Raw genomic sequence first — 20949 nt, 5'->3', positions numbered from 1 at the left:
CCTTCATCTGCTCTCCTATGCTCCTATACCTAGCAGGGGACTTTTCATTGCATTATCAGTATGAAAGGTATAAGCAACAGAAATGCCTCTGTTACCTACATGGTTAACGAATGCACAAAGCGTGTGAGACACAGCCTACACATGTTGATATTTTACAATGTTGAGTTTAAAAGAGACATCCCCGGGCCACGGCGAGATTGAATATCGCCTGGTTGTAAGGGCATGTGACGAGCTGCGAAGAAGTATACACTGTGTCCCAGAAGCATTGCGACGAACTTCGAGGGGTTGTACAGGTAGTGTTGAGGAACAAATCAAGAATACGAACCCGTGTCCGGAAACGTCATCCAAATATTCTACAGGGGGACGAAGCTACACACGCCACCAGGCCACCTCTTCGGCAGCAAACGTGACTTTGTACGCTGACGGACCGTAGGCGGAACGTCTTGCAATGTTATTTGTTATTAAGGCCAAGTTTTCATTTAAATGAACGTAAAATTGGCAAAGTTTGGAATGTTTTTGAGACAATGAAAACACATACAAAGGATCTGTTAGGGGAATATGACTGAGCATACTTTGAACTTTATTTTAGCTTTCCTGTGCAAAAAAGAATAGCGCTCGTAATTATTGTTGATCAAGGGCCTGCAGGGTTGAAGTACGCAGACAGAGTGCAGTGTAGCCAATCAGGAGTTACCTTAAATCAAAAAAACATAACATCAGCAGATACTACATTAAATTCATGGGAGCTTATACCTGACCACAATAACATAACCTTAAATTTAACGATGTGGTGGTAACTCGAACTTTGAGTTCGATTTTCCTTTTTTTTTTCACACTTTATGGCTTTACAAAAAACAGTTAATGTTAACTAATTTCATATGTTGTAAGTATAAGCTTTCAAGAAAAGTTCTTACTTTTTGGAAGTCAAAGGTAGAAGTTAATAGCTGAATGCTGCACACAGTTTTGAAAAATCGTTTTAAGTTTAGGGAAAACTTTTATAAGTGTTATTAGTTCAATTTGCATGAAAATTACATGTTATTATTTATTTTTGATGACGCTAAACACACATCTGTAGCAAAATTTTCGAAATTAGAGATGGCTGATCCTGTAAGGAGGACCAAAAATATGTTTTGACAAACTTTGACCAAAACTGACCAAAAAAAAAGTTTACTACAATGTAACCCTTGGATTAAAAAAACTTTTCGTCCCAAAATTTTAGAGAAATATACCTTCCAAAAAACGCTATAAAAAAGGAAATTTTCGACCAGTTTGAAATCGAACTTGACCGTAAGCCACAGCCTGAGGGTAAGACAGAAGAAAAGTTGCACGTGTTCCGTGGTAAAGATAACTACAGTATTTATTCTGTGCGGCCCATTGCCCTTTTCGAAATTGATATCATTTGCTGGACGCACGAAGCCGCTACATCATGCGATGAAGAGCTAGGCTCAGTGTCAGTCAAACTGAGGGGCGGCATTACACCAGTAGGACGGCTACAAGAGAAAAAACCGAACAAAAAAGTAAACTAAAATAAATTCCATCACTGAAATCCTGGTAGAGCGTATATCTTGCGAAGCAACACAAAAGGGAGTGTAAGGAGAATGCGGGGCCTCGGAACAGCAAGTGCTCGCCGGTGCGTGGGACGCGCCCGAGCGCACACCGCCATCCGGCTGCCGTGTTTTTGTTGTGCTGCCTCGAGGCTGCCGCACGCGCAGCCTACAATTTTCCCGGGCGTCCATCTGTCCGAGCCGAGGCACGCCCCGAGACGATCTCCACGCCTCGGACCCCAACTACTGTGCGGCCGCAGAGCTGCGGCACCAGCTCTGTAATAACGACCTCCTGCAGCACGGTAGGCCTACAAGCGGCTTCCCGCTGATCGCTACCGATACGTCCTGTACAGCCGACTGAAGTGCGTAAGTGAATGTACGAACACTTACTAGAAATTCTACTGTCTCAACAGCATCACACAGTGGAGCTCAATAAATTTTAGCTATAATATACTCTTGTCTGTAAAACTTTACGACGAAAGTAACTTTTATACGATGTGTCACTGCCAAGCAAGACACCTTAATGAAACTTGGACCATACATACACTGAAGAGCCAAAGAAACTCGTACACCTGCCTAATATCGTGTAGGGCCCCCGCGAGCACGCTTAAGTGCCACAACACGACGTGGCATGGACTCGAATAATGTCTGAAGTAGTGCTGGAGGGAATTGACGCCATGAACACTGCTGAGCTGTCCATAAATCCGTAAGAGTACGAGGCGGTGGAGATCTCTTCTCAACAGTATATTGCAAGACGTCCTAGATATGCTCAATAATGTTCGTATCTTGGGAGTGTGATTTCCAGCGGAAGTGTTTAAACTCAGACGAGTGTTCCGGAAGCCATTCTGTAGCAATTCTGAACGTGTGGGATGTCGCATTGCCCTGCTGGAATTGCCCAAGTCCGTCGGCATGCACAATGGACATGAATGGATGCACGTGATCAGACAGGATCCTTACGTACGTGTCATCTGTCAGAGCCGTATCTACACGTACCAGGGGTCCCATATCAACCCAACTGCACACGCCCCACACCATTACAGAGTCTCCAACAGCTTGAACAATCCCCTGCTGACATGCAGGGTCTATGGATTCATGAGGTTGTCTCCATACCCGTACGCGTCCATCCGCTCGATATAATTTGAAGTGACATTCGTCACTCCAGGTAACATGTTTCCACTCGTCAACAGTGCAGTGTCGGTGTTGGCAGGCCCGGGCGAGGCGTAAAGCTCTGTGTCGTGGAGTCATCAACGATACACGACTGGGCTTTCGGCTTCGGAAGCCCATATCGATGATGTTTCGTTGAATGGTTCGCACGTTGACGCTTGTTGATCGCCCAACATTGAAATCTGCAGCAATTTGCGAAACTGTTGCAGTCCTGTCACAATGAACGATTCTCTTCCGTCGTCGTTGGTCCCGTTCTTGCAGGATCTCTTTCCGGCTGCAGTGATGTCGGAGATTTGATGTTTTACCGGATTCCTGATATTCACACAGTCGTACGAGAGAATCCCCACTTCATCGCTACCTCGACTATAACTCCACGTTCAAACGCACTTAAATCTTGGTAATCTGCCATTGTAGCAGCGGTAACCGTTCTAACAACTGCACCAGACACTTGTTGTCTTACGTAGGCGTTGCCGACGGTAACACCGTATTCTGCCTGTTTACATCTCTCTGTATTTTAATACGCATGCCTATACCTGTTTATTTGGCGCTTCGATGTAGAAAGATCTGGTACAGCATCTTCCGAAAGATAACTGAAAGAAATATGGATTGAGATGAACATCGAGCAGACTTTTATTCAAAGGCAATAATCAAACTGAAGTTACCGAGACCATGATGCTCCCCTGAACATAACAAAAGCGGGAAATGGTTTTCAATAGAGTGTGTGATCAGCAGGGAGGGCAATGAATGCTGTGCAACGTTCTCCTATGCTGGCCGCAAGGTTACTAAAGAGGCCTTGTGGTAGAGAACCCCATTCCCCCATAAGTGCGGTTGACAAATGCTGGATGGTCTTGTCTTGTAACATTTTGATGCACTGCAATATATCTTCCCCATGCAATCCACACGTGCTCGATGGGTTTTACGTCTGGGGAATGTACAGGCCAATCCATCCACTAAATATCCCCTGTTTCCAACAGCTCCTTTACCTGTGCAGTTCAACGCACTCGCGGGGGGTTGTCATCCACAAAAATGTAGTCATGGTTGAAGGCACCACTGAAAAGACCCACATGGAGAAGGAGTACAGATGCACTGTGTTCAAAGATTTGGTGGTCAGTATTCCCATGCAACATGATACCTCGTCACACCTGGACAATCAAAACAATCATGTTCGAGAATGCAGGACATACCCTCATATGTTGATGCACCCGAGAACGTTCTCGAATATTATCACTCAGTTGTTTTCGGTGATATGATGTAGATAAGCATAACGTTGCGTGGGCGTACTGACCTCCAGTACAACTGTATTCCTTCCCCATACGCATATTTTCTGGGGTGCATTCAGCCCCGACTACATTTTTATTAACGTCAACGGGCGAATGCATCGAACTGTGCAGTCACAGGAGATCTTAGAGCGAGAGGATGCGAGGTGCCAGAGCTAGTAGTGTATTTAACACTAAATTCTTCTAGAATCTTCATATATAAATGATGCTCTAAGCCCCCCCCCCCCCCTATTCTAACTCCGACTTTTGCTGTCGCACATGGATTAAAAAGAAACGCGAACTGACTGTAATTGACCCTGCAAGTGGAGTAGAAAAGAGTTTGGCACCTGCAATAATTTAATTTGATAAATAAGTTAAATAAAGGAAAGTTTCATTAATGTAGTGAGAAATGAAAGGGTTGGTCTACCGATTAACAGAATGAAAGTTCTGTCCAAAATAACAATCTGATTTATTATGACTAAACTCAAAATAATAAACAAAACACATGAAACATTTACAATACATCAAATTGGCTCAAATAAATGCTGTGAAGGTGAACTTGTCCCTAAACTAGATTGTGACATTTATGACGAAGTGGTATGTGGAGCCAATTCCTTGTAACTCAAATCTTAAGAGAAACACACAGCCAACGCAACATTAAATGCTGCTACAGTAGTGAGAACTCAGACAATGAACACCCAAGACAGAACAAAGAAAAAAGGCGAACAGGCGTGCTCTGCTGAGCTCTGATTATCACCTAGGAAAATCCTTAATCTGCCGGTGCTGCGGACATACATTACCAAGCTGTCTTCTCAACTGCAAGAACATGATCTGGCGTACCGGAGGCGATGGTTGGTTGCTTCGACGTCCCGTCGTGGTGATGATAATGTCGCGAGTATAGCCCGAAACAAATTATCCTGGTCTGGTTGTTCCAGACTAAAGACTTCCTAGCAATACAAATGCGCCTCTGAGGGAGACGAAGAAGTTTCGCCACACAATCACTGATGGTACAGTGATTGATTTTAACAAGCGAAGTCACACAGTAACTCCGATACAGTCAACTTTAGCCAAGACAGATAACATAGGCCGCTTGTACGCAGAACGCTCAATTGCCAGCCGTACTCGGAAAGTTACGTTGAAGTCGAAACTTCAGCAACTTCGTCAAACAGTTACAATTAAATAAAAGTATATTAGACAGCCAACGGAAGGCAGGCTGTCCAGAGCAGTGAGAACTCAGTCTTGTAACCTACTCCGACCGAAAGGCGAGAGTCGACTCTCTCAAGAGCACCCGTACAAGCCGAACACAGAACATTCCCGCCCTCACGACAGTGGCCGTGGTTAAACGTTCTAATCAGCAACTCGAAAACCGGCGGAAAATTCCACTCTACTGCTAAAGCACTACCATTCCACCAATGGAGATTCTTGGCGCCAATTTCTGCGCCGATTTTGCTACGTCACGGAGCTATGCCCTGAGCAAGCCAATCACAGTTACGATTTTGCAGAAAACGCGGGAATTTGCCCGCCAAGACTGCCTGGGAACACAAGTCATACCCACGCCTCGCTGGTAGCCCGCCAGAAACGGTTTTCACTAAGTTTCTGCGAAGTAACGGAATCTCTAGCCCAGCCGCTCCGTCCGGCGCATCTGGGCGTGTCGCTCCCGCTCTTATGACAATGTCGGCTTCTGCAAAGCATCCACTCGACTCCCTCACACCCGTCTGCTTAACCCTTTCAAACTCAGTGCAACTCGCCTGTCACCGGACCACCCAGGTGACGAGAGACGCTGCGTGGGAAGTCCGCGTGTGAAAGAATAGCAACTTTTCACAGCATGCAATTAGAGAGGAAAATCGAATTACTCAGAGTAAGAGAGAAAAATGAGAGGGGGCTTCTGCCACCTCTCAAGGACATTTGGCGAATGGACTGACTTGCCCCTTCTCCAGAGTTAAATCCCATCAAACACTTGTGGGATGCGTTGGGCAGTAATACTGAAGCACGTCCCCATGTTTCGACGGCCATCGAACAGTTGTCAATCGCGCTGGTGGAGGAATGGGACGCCCTACCACAATAACTCCTTACCAAAATTGTGGCCAGCATGTGAGCACGTTGCAGAGGATGCACTGCCCTCCATTGTGATTACACACACACACACACACACATACACACACACACACACACACACACACACACACACACACACACACACCACTTCCCGCCTTTTGCAATGTCCAGGGTAGCATCGTGAATCGCGGTGACTTCAATGTAATTATTGTCTTCGAATAAAAATGTTAGTTTTGTTCGTCTCATTGCGTATTGATGTCTGTTGCCTTCTGCGAAATACTGTTGTAGTTCCTTCCATGTATGGTCCAAGTTTCACTGAGCAATATTACTTAGGAGTGACACATCATGCGAGAGTTATTTTCGTCCTTTGAGTTGCGCACATCAATGTACTTTCCATTCTGTTTCTCTGGAGTATTCTGGGCAGCATAGTCCCACTTCTGCGATATTTCGGCAAGCTGACGTTGCTATCTTCAGGCGGTCCTAATAATGTCATTAGAACTCTCTGGGCATAACAACATGTCAGTCTGCGAAAATCGCAAAATCTGGATGGAGGAGGAACAAAAAATATTTAGAAAAATTCTGGAAAGAATTAAACTTCACAAAGTGCCGAGTACGACAAGTTTATTGTCCGTCTCAAAGACATTGGGTGATGATAAACACATATTGAGTGCGATACAGACATTAAGAATGAGATTCATGTGATTAGTCAAAGACTAATTGAGACAGGAAGATTTAAGAACGACAAGGTGCGCAGAAAACCGACCTATTTTAAAAAACATAAGATGGAATCAAAGCATTTAAAGGAAGGTGGCTCTCACTCCTGAACAGAATGCAACAGTTGAGAAAGTCAGCTATATATTTAATCATGGAAGAGAACAAAGAAAAGTTCGTAGCAAAATTGTTTTGCAATTGGTGCTGGATCTGGTTCAAATGGCTCTGAGCACTATGGGACTTAACATCTGACGTCATCACACACATCCATGCCCGAGGCGGTTCCGGACTGAAACGCCTAGAACCGCTCGGCCACCGCGGCCGGCGCTGGATCTGGAACAGCCGAATATCTTATTCCTAGAAAGAAAAAGATTGTTATAAACTAATATTCACACAGACTTTGATTTTTAGTAGAAGTACTAAAAAATCTGTTTTTAAAGATATGAAACTTCCTGGCAGATTAGAGCCGTGTGCCGGACCGAGTCTCGAAATCGGGACCATTGCCTTCTGCGGGCAGCTGCTGCGCCGACTTAGCTACCCAAGCCTGACTCACGACCCTTCTCCACAGCTTTACGTCCGCCAGCGCATCATCTCCTACCAGTGGTTCCCCTACGCACACTCCGCTGCAAACTGAAAATTTCATTCTGAAAACAAACCCCAGGCTGAGGTTAAGCCCTGTCTCCGCAATATACCTTCTTCCAGGCGTGTTTGTCCTGCGAGTTATGCAGGAGGACTACTGTGAAAGATGGAAGGAAGGAGATGTAGCACTGGCTGAAGTAAAGTTCTGGGGACGTGTCGTGAGTCGTGCTTGGGTGGCTCAGTCGGTAGAACACTTGCCCGCGAAAGGTGAAGGTGACGAGTTGGAACTTCGATCAGGCACGCCATTTTTCTCTGGCAGTAAGTTTCATGTCAGCGCACAATCCGCTGCAGAGTGAAAACTTCAGTCTGTGACAGAACTGTTGGGGCCAAAACGGATGGCAACAGTGATAGAGGAAACGGTTGTACGAAGGTCAGGGTGAAGCACCACTTTCATCGTTTGGTCATGGATTGAGAGGTGTGATAGTGACGGGAACCGCCATCACTGAATGAAATTGACTTTATTTATGTGAAGTACACAGGTGTAGCCGTCGCTGGAGTGAACGTCGTTGGAGAAGATTTCATGTGCCAGCAGCAGGAGCACCTGTGAAGCGACGTGCAACGGCAGTGTTGCCTGCTGATGTCAGGTGGTGGATTTGGGGAAAGGGACCAAACAGCGAGGTTATCGGTCCAATTGGTTTAGGGAAGGATGGGGAAGGAAGTCGGCCATACCCTCTTAAAGGATCCATCCCAGCATTTGGCTGGGGCGATTTAGGGAAGTCACGGAAAACCTAAATTGGGATGTCCGGACGAGGGTTTGAACCATCGTCCCGAATGCAACTCCAGTGTGCTAACCACTGCACCACCTCATTCAGTCCGGTGATATCAGCAGGACAGCGGTTGCCGACGGGGACTGCGCGCCATGGCCTGTGAAAGGCTGCTTGTCCCGCTCGGGCTACAGAATACAACTCAGGGATTGACGATACTCAAACCGTAGCCCCCAGCATGATCGACGTCGAAGACGCGTGCCCCAACCAGGTGGTCCACAATGACCAGAGTGCAGCGACAGCGCAGCCAGGCAACTACCAGTCCGGACTCGCGCGTCCCACCGCAGAGGTGGACACCCTGACGAAGTAGTTACCCAGTGGGTGACTCGCCTGTGTGAAGACGCCAGGTAGCCCGCATATAATTTTCTGCTCAAGTGTGTGGCTGTAGCTTCTGAGGCCTAATGCCGTCGGCACACAGACCGTGCTGTCGGACGTCAACGTTGAGCATGCCGAGTACTCTGTGCAGCTGAACGCTCAGAAACGATGAGACTTGTGCATACGGTACGTGGGTCCCAAAGTGGCATACGCTATCTCAGTGCGCTCCAGAGGCAGTTGTCGGCTGTATCCGGCTCATGAATAACACTGTTTACGAAACGAACGGGTGTAAAAATTCTCTTTTAGCTCTATTGAAACGTACTTTCTTCCACTTTCCATATACTAACCAGGCTGTTCTGTGAGTAGTACAGGTAAATAAAAATATCAATATCCGTGAATATATTACAAGGCAAAGAGGAAAGTGCCATGAACCGTCAATAAGGACATGAGCTTATAAAAGTTCCATTTTCAAAAGTGAAATGGCAATCCGCAGTAGTTAGCCACATGAGATAAAAATTATTTCATCATGTCACTTTTTAGTAAAACCTTAAGTCATTCATACTTAATCACTGTTCCTACTCAGTATCAGAATCGCTACAATATGTGAATTACAAAGCTTAAACGAAAAAAGGGCAAAATGTCTTACTGCAAGTGGTGCAAGGTGTCCTGTAGATTAAGCCGATTGAACAAAACCTCTCCTCAAACAGAGCGCACTTAAATTTACATAACATCGAACATTATAACATATATTTATATTAAACTAAAACAAACTATTAAAAACGCGAAGCTTAGAAAAAAATATTCGGGTGTAATGGGACGAAAACGATCAACACATCATAAGTTTCGTCACGAACTTATGACGCCATCCATTTTTTCCATAGAAACAGTAACAAAAATGACTAGCTTACAATGAAATTACATAAATGAGGTGACAACTTACGTCATTCATCAGTTACAGTATTCATACGCTGAGGAATTATACTCAGTCCATTGCGCTGATTTGGCTACGAACGTCCGACGACATGTACCTAGTTACCATGTCCTGAAAGCTTTGTTCGTAGATACATTACTTATTCAAATTTAATTATAACAAATTGTATCAAGAACAATGCGTTTTAGTGGATCCTCAGCAAAGTGTTTTGCCTTCAAATGGCATACTCTCATAATACGCACCTTACAATAATTCTTTTACCACGAATATGACGTTTCCCGTCATTTTATTACACTGAATCATGCAGTTAATGGCGGGTTTTCGAGAGCACGTCCGTTTACTGGTGCTCATAAACGGTATATATACATACGGGCTTCAACTGAAAGCCAATATGGCGCCTCCCAACTCTGCACCGAAGGGGGATGGCGTATATGTGACGTAGGTCTGCCAGCTCATTGGTCGACGTTCAGTCGTAAGGTTAGAATATCTGACATTCTAGATATTGCTCTGCTCGTTCGGAAAGACTCCCCAACGTGCTATCCCACGCTATAGCGTCAAATACTAGGCACGCTCGACGCTCGGCGTTCGGATGCACGGTCCGTGTGCCGACGGCTTATGTCCAAGGTAGGTGACTGGCTGTATCATTGTCTACTGCTAACGGCCTTCAAGTTAGAGGCTGGCACTGGCGACGTAGTTTAGCATCACATACAGAGCTGCAAACTCTCTCGGGACAACAGAGCACACTGAGAGAGTAATATTTATACGAACTAGGCCGGGCCGGCTAGGGTTCTCCTCTCACCAGTGCTTTAACCTGGAAACCAAAAGAAGTTCGCGCACTCACTCGCCACCGTGAAGCAATATTAACTACATTTGGTCTGCTTCTCTCTGCTGGTCGGCTTTTCTGGAAGCCCTGTCGCAGTTGAAAAGTGTCTCAACCTCAAGGTGGTCACCTTGCAGCGTCGGCGTACTGAATAAGTACTCTCCACTCTGGATACTTGGCTTCTTACTTCACAGTACGTGTTTACCGTAACGACGGCGCCTCTCTCCCTATGACGTGGTTTTGCTCCAGTCAAGTCAGACAGTTCATTGTTCCATACTAGGCCGAGGTGCAAAAGAACGAAGAATCTACGCAAACGAGGCATATAAATGCGTTGCTGACGCTCCAGTCGTAGTCCAGCAGCTCTAAGCCACATTTTACAACGAGATATTGTAACCTCCCCGTGGTATTACGAAAATGAAAAGAATTGAATAGAATTGCAAATTGTGCCAAATGTTAGCTTCCCACAGTAATAAAAGTCAATGATAATAAAAATGTGCAAAAATGTTAAGTCCCCACAAAATTAACGTTAAGATCAACCCGATAAATGTTATCAGGGCAGCTGCGCTGACCTTAGGCCCTGTGCAATAATTAATCTGATAAATTGATTCTGGGAGGAAAAGCATAGGAAATATTGTTTCAATTGGAATGATTCTTTTCTGAAAAAAGATTGCTTTGAAAACAAAATTATTATTGGGGCATTTCTTGAACAAATTAATTACAATTAACATACATTACATTATCAGATGTGCACAATGCTGCTTCATTACCTTATTTAACAATATACCTCGTCCTGAACCTTGACCAGAGATGTAAAGGGCGCACGCCGCCGACCTATGCCGACGCCCGCTCAGTACTACCGTCGGCTGACTACTTCCTCTCGCGACTCGCTACACACAACATCCTACTCGCAACTGAGTCCAACTCACAACTTGTACCACCGTCGGCTAACTACTCCCTCTCGCGACTCGCTACACACAACATCCTACTCGCAACTGAGTCCAACTCACAACTTGTACTGCCGACTCCTCACACACAACTGAACTCTCGCGCGGTGAAGCGCAGACTAGCAACGATAAATAACTCTCTGGTCAGAGATTCTGTCATGCGTCGCCATCGCTGGTACTGAATACATACGCGTTTCATAACCCTCCACTGGGGGGGGGGGGGGGGGGGGCAAAAATTTGGCAGCGATGGTGAGTCATTTGGACTTGCCATGAGCAACAAATTTTTTCTTAACTAATTAACTTTACAAACACAGAATATACAGGTATTTACAGGTGTAGAACATGAAGTAAATGTGGTGCACATGCACCCAGTACAAAACATATTAGACAATAACAAAATGTGAGTGCAAAACATATTAACAAATGACATAAGTGCACATGCACTGAAAAATTCTTCAACGTTTTCACAACAAATAAACATAATGAGTACAAATCTCATTGACAAATGACATAAGTGCACATGTACTGTAGTTCAGAACATATCAGCAAATCAAAATGCACATACAATGAGTAGAAATCATGTTAGAAAAATGACAAAAGTGCACACGCACTGAAAATCTCTTAAGCATTTTCACAACAATTAAACGTAATGGCAAAAAATCTTGTTGACAAGTGACATAAGTGCACATGTACTATAGTTCAAAACATATCAGCAAATCAATAAGTAGAAATCATGTTAGAAAAATGATAAAAGTGCACACGCACTGTAGTTCAGAATATATCGAAAAAATGTATAGGCCATGAATATAAATGATGTTAGCAAAAAATAATTTTCACTATGTTACAAGAATTAGGATAGGAAAGGGAAGGATTGCATCATGGTTGTAGCACTCTAGGTTGCACGCAGCTGCACTGAAAGTCCATATCTTTCCACAGAAGTACAACACCAAGTGAGACAATCTGAAGTTCTTTACCCAGAACTGTTTATCAGCGTAGCCAAGACACTGAAATGTCGTAGTAATATTCCATGTTATCATTTTGGCAGTACATCAGGTACACCAAACAGTGGGACCATAATAACGTCTCCATCGCTTGTCGTGTCAACACCACGCTCTTACAAGGCACACCAACGTAGAATTAGTGCAAAAACCAAATATAGTGCTCCATGATCAAGAGGATATACAGGACAAATGGATATTGCAGTAATTCGGGGTAGTTAGGTCAGAAGGTGAAGGACTTTAAGTCACATACTAGTCTTCATTGGGAATTACATTAGTAGTTTGCGGCATTCGTAGCCCAGTTATTGAACATTTCTGTACCACGTATGTAGTATTACAGAAAAATGTTCATTAATTGTTTTACAGAGAACATTGGCACTCATTCTCTAATTACAAATCATAGAAGTCATTCGTTTTACAGAGAACATTGAAATTCGTTGCCTAATTACAAATCATCAGAAGTCATTAGTTTTACAGAGAACATTGAAATTCGTTGCCTAATTACAAATAATCAGAAGTCGCTAGTTTTACAGAGAACATTGAAATTCGTTGCCTAATTACAAATCATCAGAAGTCATTAGTTTTACAGAGAACATTGAAATTCGTTGCCTAATTACAAATCATCAGAAGTCATTACTTAAAACAGGAGGTAGTCAATAACATAGTATTACAGAATAATGTTGATAATTAATCATTGGTCATCCCAATACAGTAATCAGTAGCATTCATTTCCCAGTTACAAAACATTATTAATTAATCATTGGTCATCTCAATACAGTAATCAGTAGCATTCATTTCCCAGTTACAAAGCATTAATAATTAACCATTGGTCATCTCAATACAGTAATCAGTAGCATTCATTTCCCAGTTACAAAGCATTATTAATTAATCATTGGTCATCTCAATACACTAATCAGTAGCATTCATTTCCCAGTTACAAAGCATTATTAATTAATCATTGGTCATTCCAATACAGTAATCAGTAGCATTCATCTCCCAGTTACAAAGCATTATTAATTAATCAGTAGCATTCATTTCCCAGTTACAAAGCATTATTAATTAATCATTGGTCATCTCAATACAGTAATCAGTAGCATTAGCATTCATTTCTCAGTTACAAAGCATTATTAATTAATCATTGGTCATCCCAATACAGTAATCAGTAGCATTCATTATTCAAGTGACATACTATTCAGAGCTAATCAGTATTACTCAGAACTCTCTTAAACTGGTATCATTATTTGGGACTGGTAATACATTTTTTTTGTTAGCAATGCATTGCTTTGGGTAATTATAGGGGAAAGCAAGAAAAAAAATTGCTTCTGGGTTGTTCCTGTAAATGAAAATGTGTAACGTCATTCGTCATGAGTCAGCTGTAGCAAGGTTATGAAACAAGTAGAGTATATGTAATCACATTCATAAATGACATAGATTTAATGAACATCTGCTTATAGCACATTAATTTCATAAATAATTTCTCCTGCAAAAATATGTAAAAAAATAGATTATTAAGCTGAAAGAAGAAACGCATTTTATGCTGAAAAGTAGTGAACTTCTGAAAGGTGGCTACACTGAGCCACAGCGCCTGAGATTGCGCCAAAGAGTTTTATTCAGCCGCCTCCACTGGCAGTGCTTGCTGAGATGTAGTAGTGAAGAGTTCTTGTCGAGAAGTCGTGGTGGAGAGTGCTTGTCGAGATGTAGCAGTAGTGAGTGCTTGTTGAGAAGTAGTAGGAGTGAGTCAGTGTTGAGATGTTGTAGTAGGGAGTGCTTGTTCCATGTTTTATGCAGTTGTTTGATGGGCTAGACAGCAGATGTTGTTCGAATGGAGATATTGTAATGATCAGAGTGCTTTTCGTCAATATATATATAAAGGTAAAAAAAATCCCTTTTCTTTTTATTATTTCAATGTCTTAAATAATGCGTCATTACAGGTTCAGTCAACAAAGCATCTGGCTTGTGTTCATATATTAGAGTGTAATTCTGGTTTTCTTGCGCAATTATAGTATTTCTATTTTTTCTAATTACTTCAGTATAAATGGTATTTAAAATTTATTGTCTTATTGACGAAGAACCGTGTCAGATGTGTACGTTGAATCACACTTCCACACACAGAACAATGACACTTGTGTTTTGGTTTCGTAGGTTTTATAGTTGCTAGGGACTTAATTAATTAATTGTGTTAACGGAAATTTTCTTTCATTCTTTGTTGTTATTCTATGCAGTCAGATTGCGTACTAAAACTAGTCAGGGCCAACCGTTTACGAGACGTCGTAATAGGACATACAGCGACTAAAAATTAAAAAGTATTTGCATTTCATATTTATATAATTAAGCCCCCATGCATGTGGCAACCACTGCTTCGGATCGTCCCTTGGAATTCTTCTGATTGTAAAATTAGCAGACAGTAGTATTGTTGTAGTAATTTGTAGTTTAGTAGTTGTAGTCCATATTGCATGTGTAGATTTGGTAATTGTTATTCTTCTAATGGTATTTTTTTTTTAATTTAATTTTTGATGTCTTGTGTACGCGTTTGACAATTTTGTGCAATTATGAAGATTTCAATTGTTCGTTAATCGTGTTTGTCGGGAAGCATTTCGTGTGAATGGTATTGTTGGAGATAAAGAGTCATTGTGTGTAATTTTCGTACAGTGACGAGTTTTGTATGTTTTGTAAATGATTACGCGGTCGATGAAAAAGGCAAAAATGATGGATAGTCAGAATGACGAAATTGTTGACACGGCGAACTCGCCAACACAGGACAACAGTATGATGAATAATGGAGTTTAAACAATTTAATAAGCAGGGAAAATAGTCTGGAAACAGTTCAAAATTTTTCACAATCAAAAAATTTTCAGAATACGAGATTAACGACAGAAGATATGGAGCAGTTGATGGGTGCAATATTAAATTTGGGATCACAAATAGGAACAATTAAAACTCATATGGGAACAATGGAAACACGGTTAGACTCACAAATAGGAACAATTAAAACAGAGATGGGAACTTTGGGATCTGAAATTAAAACTGACATGGGAACAAAGGAAACACGGTTAGACTCACTGGGATCACAAATAGGAACAATTAAAACAGAGATGGAAACAATGGAAACACGGTTAGACTCACGAATAGGGACATGTTTCAAAAACATGAAAGATGAATTAAAGAAAGAAATTAGAGAAGAAGTACAACCGATTTTGAATGCTCACAATAATAGATTAATTTCAATAGAAATCAGACAAAAGGAACAGGATAGAGAACAGGAAGAAAGAGATCGCGTGATAGTACAAAAATTTTCAGAGTTAAATTTACAACGTGCACACAATAAGGAAGAAATATTTGAGAGAATCGAGGAATCCGTACCAAATGACAGATTAAATAACCTAACACAACAGTATGAACAGATAACTACTAAATGTGTTAATACTGAAACCCGAGTCGTGACACTTACGGAAGACGTAAATAAACAGAAAGAACAATTAGGTGACTTATCAGAAAGAGTTGAGGAGATTTCAGATAAATTGACAAGTCTTAGCTTAAATGGGGACAGAGATTCGGATGATACAGCTCCATTACCATTTGCAGAAACTGAAGAGTATCAGAACATAAATAAACATGTCGAAAATCAGGGAAAATTTAATGAACGCGTTAAAAGGGAAGTTGAGGCATTACGAAAGCAAGTCAAACAAATTGAAGGCGAAATCGTAGGGAAAGACAGCAGAAGAAATTTAGAATCACAGATAGCAGAGGGCTTTGAAGAAAATAATTTATTTCATTTACGGGATGCAACAAGAGAGCGCCAGGCGCGCGAACTTGACAATAATCGACATTCGGATTGGGACAGACGCGGTAGGTCTTTGTCACCACGAGGAGAAAACTTTGACTATAAACACTTTTTGACTGTTCGGAAATTTAAGATCTTTCGTAATTCTAAGAATGATATACATCCATGTTCATGGTTAGATCAATTTGCGTACGCACTTCCGCCAAATTTGCCACTAAGTCACAAACTGGAAATTATGTGCGGCTATTAAAGTACTCAGGGGACTCACTACACTAAATGAATATGTGCTGTAGCGTTCACGGGGCCCCGAGCTGTAGTGGTGCTATTTCGCTTTTAGTTTTCTGCACCGCTGCCTACTCTTTTACTATTCTTTGCATCTGTCAAAACAACTCTTCGACTATCAATCTATCTAGAGAGTCGTTAAAGAACAACCGGTTATGACTATTTTACCCAAAAGAGATTTCGGAAAATACCGTTTGGACTTACTCTATCTTCAGCAGCATTCATTCGTAGTTTAAACGAAATTTTACCTGTTTATCTTCGTGACAACATTACCTCATATGGTGACGATATTCTTATTGCTAAACGTTCTTGGAGTGAGCACAACAAAATTTTGGATTCATTATTACGTATTTTTGCAAGAGTTGGCATTAAAGTGAACTTGGAAAAATCTCAATTTGGTCGTTCTCAGGTGAAATTTCTTGGTCACATTATTTCTACAGAAGGTATTCTTCCTGATCCAGAGAAACTAGACGCTATTCGTAATTATGCTGTTCCTACCACAAAACGTGATGTTCGTAGTTTCTTTGGTGTCTGTAATTTTCTTAGACGCCGTGTTAGATTGGACAATTTGGCCACGAGAAAATTGCTACTTCAGTAACATGGAAAAATGTATTCGATCTGTTCTTGCCAAATGCAAATTATGTCAAAAGGCTAAGCCGCCAACTGTTTCTCACAGAGCACCGTTGTTTCCTATCATTCCAGCGAAATTAAAGGACATGGTTGCAGTCGATTTGTTCGGTCCAGTGGTTCGTTCTACTAATGGTTTTGCGTACATTTTGGTAGCAGTGGAACTGACATCAAAATATGTGTGTTTTACACCTTTACGCAAAGCAACAGCTCGTTCAGTATCTAATGCTTTCATCAAACATTTTCTTTAAGAAGTTGGTCATGTTGATAAGGTTATATCAGATAATGGATCACAGTTTCGTTCTAAAATTTGGCTTCATACTCTACGGCGTCGTAAGATTAAACCAATTTTCATTTCACTTTTTCACCCTCAATCTAACGCTTCAGAGAGATGGATGAAGGAAATAAATAAATTGTGTCGCCTTTATTGTCATCAGAATCACAGAACTTGGGATCAGTATCTTCATATTTTTCAAAACATTGTGAATGAACTCCATAATGATTCAACTTCTTTACCGCCTATATTAATATTAAAAAATAAAGCACCGACAAATCGCATTTCTGAAATCGTTCCTTTTCCACCTACACAGAAACTGCGGCATTCTGAAGTTGTGAACCTGGTTCTGCAAAATATTGCATCTGCGACTGCTAGAAGAGAGAAATCAGCAAAACGTCCTGGTCGTTTAAAAACTTTGTCAGTTGGTCAAAAGGTATTAATTAAGTCTCATCGTTTGTCTCACAAAGGAAAAGGCTTGTGTCGCAAATTTTTTCTGCTTTATAACGGTCCATATAGAGTTCGCAAAATTATTCATGATAACACTGTTGAAGTAGAAACTCTTAAATCTCAGCGCTCTAAGGGAATACATCACATATCGAACGTTAAAATTTTTGTGGAATGACATACTTTTGAGACATCAACAGTTATACGTAAACACACGGAGAATGGAAGGATACCGCGCCGTGTTCCGGCGACGGCACATACTCAAAGCAACAGTCAAGTCTGCGCGCCGCACAAGGCAGTCGTTGACCGCAAACAATTACTTCTTACGTCACGCGCCTACAGCTGATCGAGCGCTCAGTGCGAATGCACTGACAGCCGTAAACAAATACACAGTCTAAAGTCTCCGATTAAATTCAGTATAAAGCTATAGTGACTTGATGAATTATGTTATTAACGTTCAGTATTTTTCAGGATACGGTTGTATAAAATATTTAAGACCTTCAGGTAAATTCTGTGTGTCTCCGACGTTAAGAGGGCTTGCTATCGAGAAATTTTCAGGAAGAATGTAATTTCGAAGAAGAAACTAATAAACTAAAAAGGTAACTATTAATTGAGTTTATTTTTCAGGTAACATATTTCCACTTAGGTACGTACTTTAGACGTAACTTGCTGCTCGCGATTACGTGATTCACACTTTGTGCTAAATTTCATGTTCTATGAATTTACTTATGAAGCGACATGCTCGCGTACATTTACTGATTTTGACAATGATTGATTAATGAACAGGGTTGTTACTTGTGTATATTATGCATCGCTTGGCTGCACTGCTTTTTCACTGATGTCATATTTTTTTTTATTATGTGCCAGCTGTGCTTATTTATTTAAATTATAATTGTCACATGATTAATTGTGCTGATATAATTATGTATGTAAGTTATACTTTGTGATTTATCTGCTTGCGCCTTCATGTTTACTTATTAAGATTACATACGAACATTTATTTGCTTATGCTGATATGATGCTAATGACCTGTTAATTACGTAAGATATATGTTTGCTACTGTGCGTATAGATTGCATATTTACACATTTCTGTTTTGCTGTCATAACTACTCTTTAATTTGGTATATAGAAATGCTGATATTCGGTGTACGAACGTGGAGTTTAGATCACACTATGGTATTAATTATAGATTGTTCGCTTGGCAGAGCCTCGTAGTACGAATTGTGCTGCATCCACTTGTTGACATTATGATCTCTACTGGTATATTTACCCGCTATTGCATGTTTTGCTTATGCTCAGTGCCTTATATTTTTAAGATAAGAAAATGAACTGCTATAATTCGACGAACGACATTAGTACAAGAAACTTCATTGAAGTCACATGAGCTGGAGGATTTATGGAAGCTGTATAAATTTATGCTAATAGGAAGGAAGCTAACGACATGACATACAAACACTAGGGTTAGACCATTGACAGTTATTACACTGCATTCTTCGTGAGCAATTGAAATAGGAAGTGACACTTGATACAAAAAATACTCCACATGTTTGCTTCTGCCATGATTCTTAAAGTGGTGTACACACTGAAATATCACGATTATTCACACTTTGTAATCGTACTTAATTACTGAGAGTTATTCGAACTGAAGGCTGTTAGAGGTCATGTATGCATTTTTTTTTATTTTATGATGGACAAGGTAACCAAACTGTATCTTATAATTCATAATGAGTAGAAGATTTGGGTCAGATGGATTACACAGAGGTTGTGTGTGGACACTGTGTCTTCGGATTGCATGGGATGATGAATTGAAGTTTGCACTAGGATTTTATCTGTACTTGTTCGAGGAGACTGACTAGAGGAAGGAGTTGTTATGGAAGTGAAATGATATTGGCGATAAGGTTTATATGTGTCGATGTATTGAAGAGATATTATTGAGGTATTGAGAGTGTGTGAAGTTGATGATTATTGGAGTTTTGTTGGACAAGAGGTAAGGTAAATGATATTGATGATAAGATTTATATGTATCGACGTAAGAGGTATTATTGAAGTATTGAGATTATGTGATGCTGATGATTATTGGAGTTTTGGTGGATAAGAGGTAAAGTAAGTGAGGAGCATATTTTTTTGTTGGTCTATATGGAACAAGGAGGATGAAGATAGCAGACTAGAACACTCAAGTGGAAAGAAGATTGCCTACACACACACTTTGTTAAATCAATAAGCAGTACATACTTTTTTTTGGAGAGAGGAAGTAATTGCATATCTTGGCACACTGACAGTTGTTCAGCAACCGTACATTTTGATCTGGCTTGGCAAACATTGGTCTTGACATGATGACTATGACGTTGACTAACTATTATTGACTGTTATACATTGCTGCCACTACTACTTGATACACAAGTTGAACATCATATTTTGACAGAATTGCATTTACACAGTTAACACTATTCAACTACACAGTAGCACTTAATGTGGATGAAAGATGAGTGAGTGTGTTTTGTGTGTTTTCCTTTCCTAATCCCAAATAATTGGTACCGACCTATCTCCTAAATGTTATTTTACTTGTTTGTTGTGGCTTGCACTGACACCCACAAATATTATAGGTTTACTGTTATTTGTGTATTTGTAATAGTTAATATGACAATTATCTGATATCATTTGTGTGTTTATTATAATTTGTATGTTTAGTGTAAGAGCATTGATAATGATTTTGTAAAAGCAATGGTGTGTGCATTCAAACTATTGTTCATGTCTGAACTGTCTGATTAGTGATGGTGAATATTATGGACTGTTACCTGCACTTGTTCAACATAATGGGTGCCACTTAGAAATGTTTAATTTCTGTTGATGAACTGTGTGATTAGTGATAGTGAATATTATGGACTGCTGTCTGCACCTGTTCAACATTGCTGGGTGCCACTGATGGACTGCTTCTACTGAAATGATGTCACTTGTTGGTGTCTGCACCTGTTCAACATTGCTGGGTGCCATTGATGGACTGCATCTATTGAAATAATGTCACTTGTTGGTGTCTGCAACTGTTCAACATTGCTGGGTGCCACTGATGGACTGCTTCTACTGAAATGATGTCACTTGTTGGTATCTGCACCTACTTAACATTACTGGGTGCCACTAATGGAACTGCTTCTACTGAAATGATGTCACTTGTTGGCGTCTGCAACTGTTCAACATTGCTGGGTGCCACTGATGGACTGCTTCTACTGAGATAATGTCACTTGTTGGTGTCTGCACCTGTTCAACATTGCTGGGTGCCACTAATGGAACTGCTTATACTGAAAATGTCACTTGTTGGTGTCTGCACCTGCTCAACATTACTGGGTGCCACTGATGGACTGCATCTATTGAAATAATGTCACTTGTTGGTGTCTGCACCTGTTC

Source organism: Schistocerca piceifrons, chromosome 7 (genome assembly GCF_021461385.2).
Source record: "Schistocerca piceifrons isolate TAMUIC-IGC-003096 chromosome 7, iqSchPice1.1, whole genome shotgun sequence".
Taxonomy (NCBI): domain Eukaryota; kingdom Metazoa; phylum Arthropoda; class Insecta; order Orthoptera; family Acrididae; genus Schistocerca; species Schistocerca piceifrons.
The sequence above is the reverse complement of the archived record's forward strand: the minus strand, read 5'-3'. Positions refer to the sequence as shown.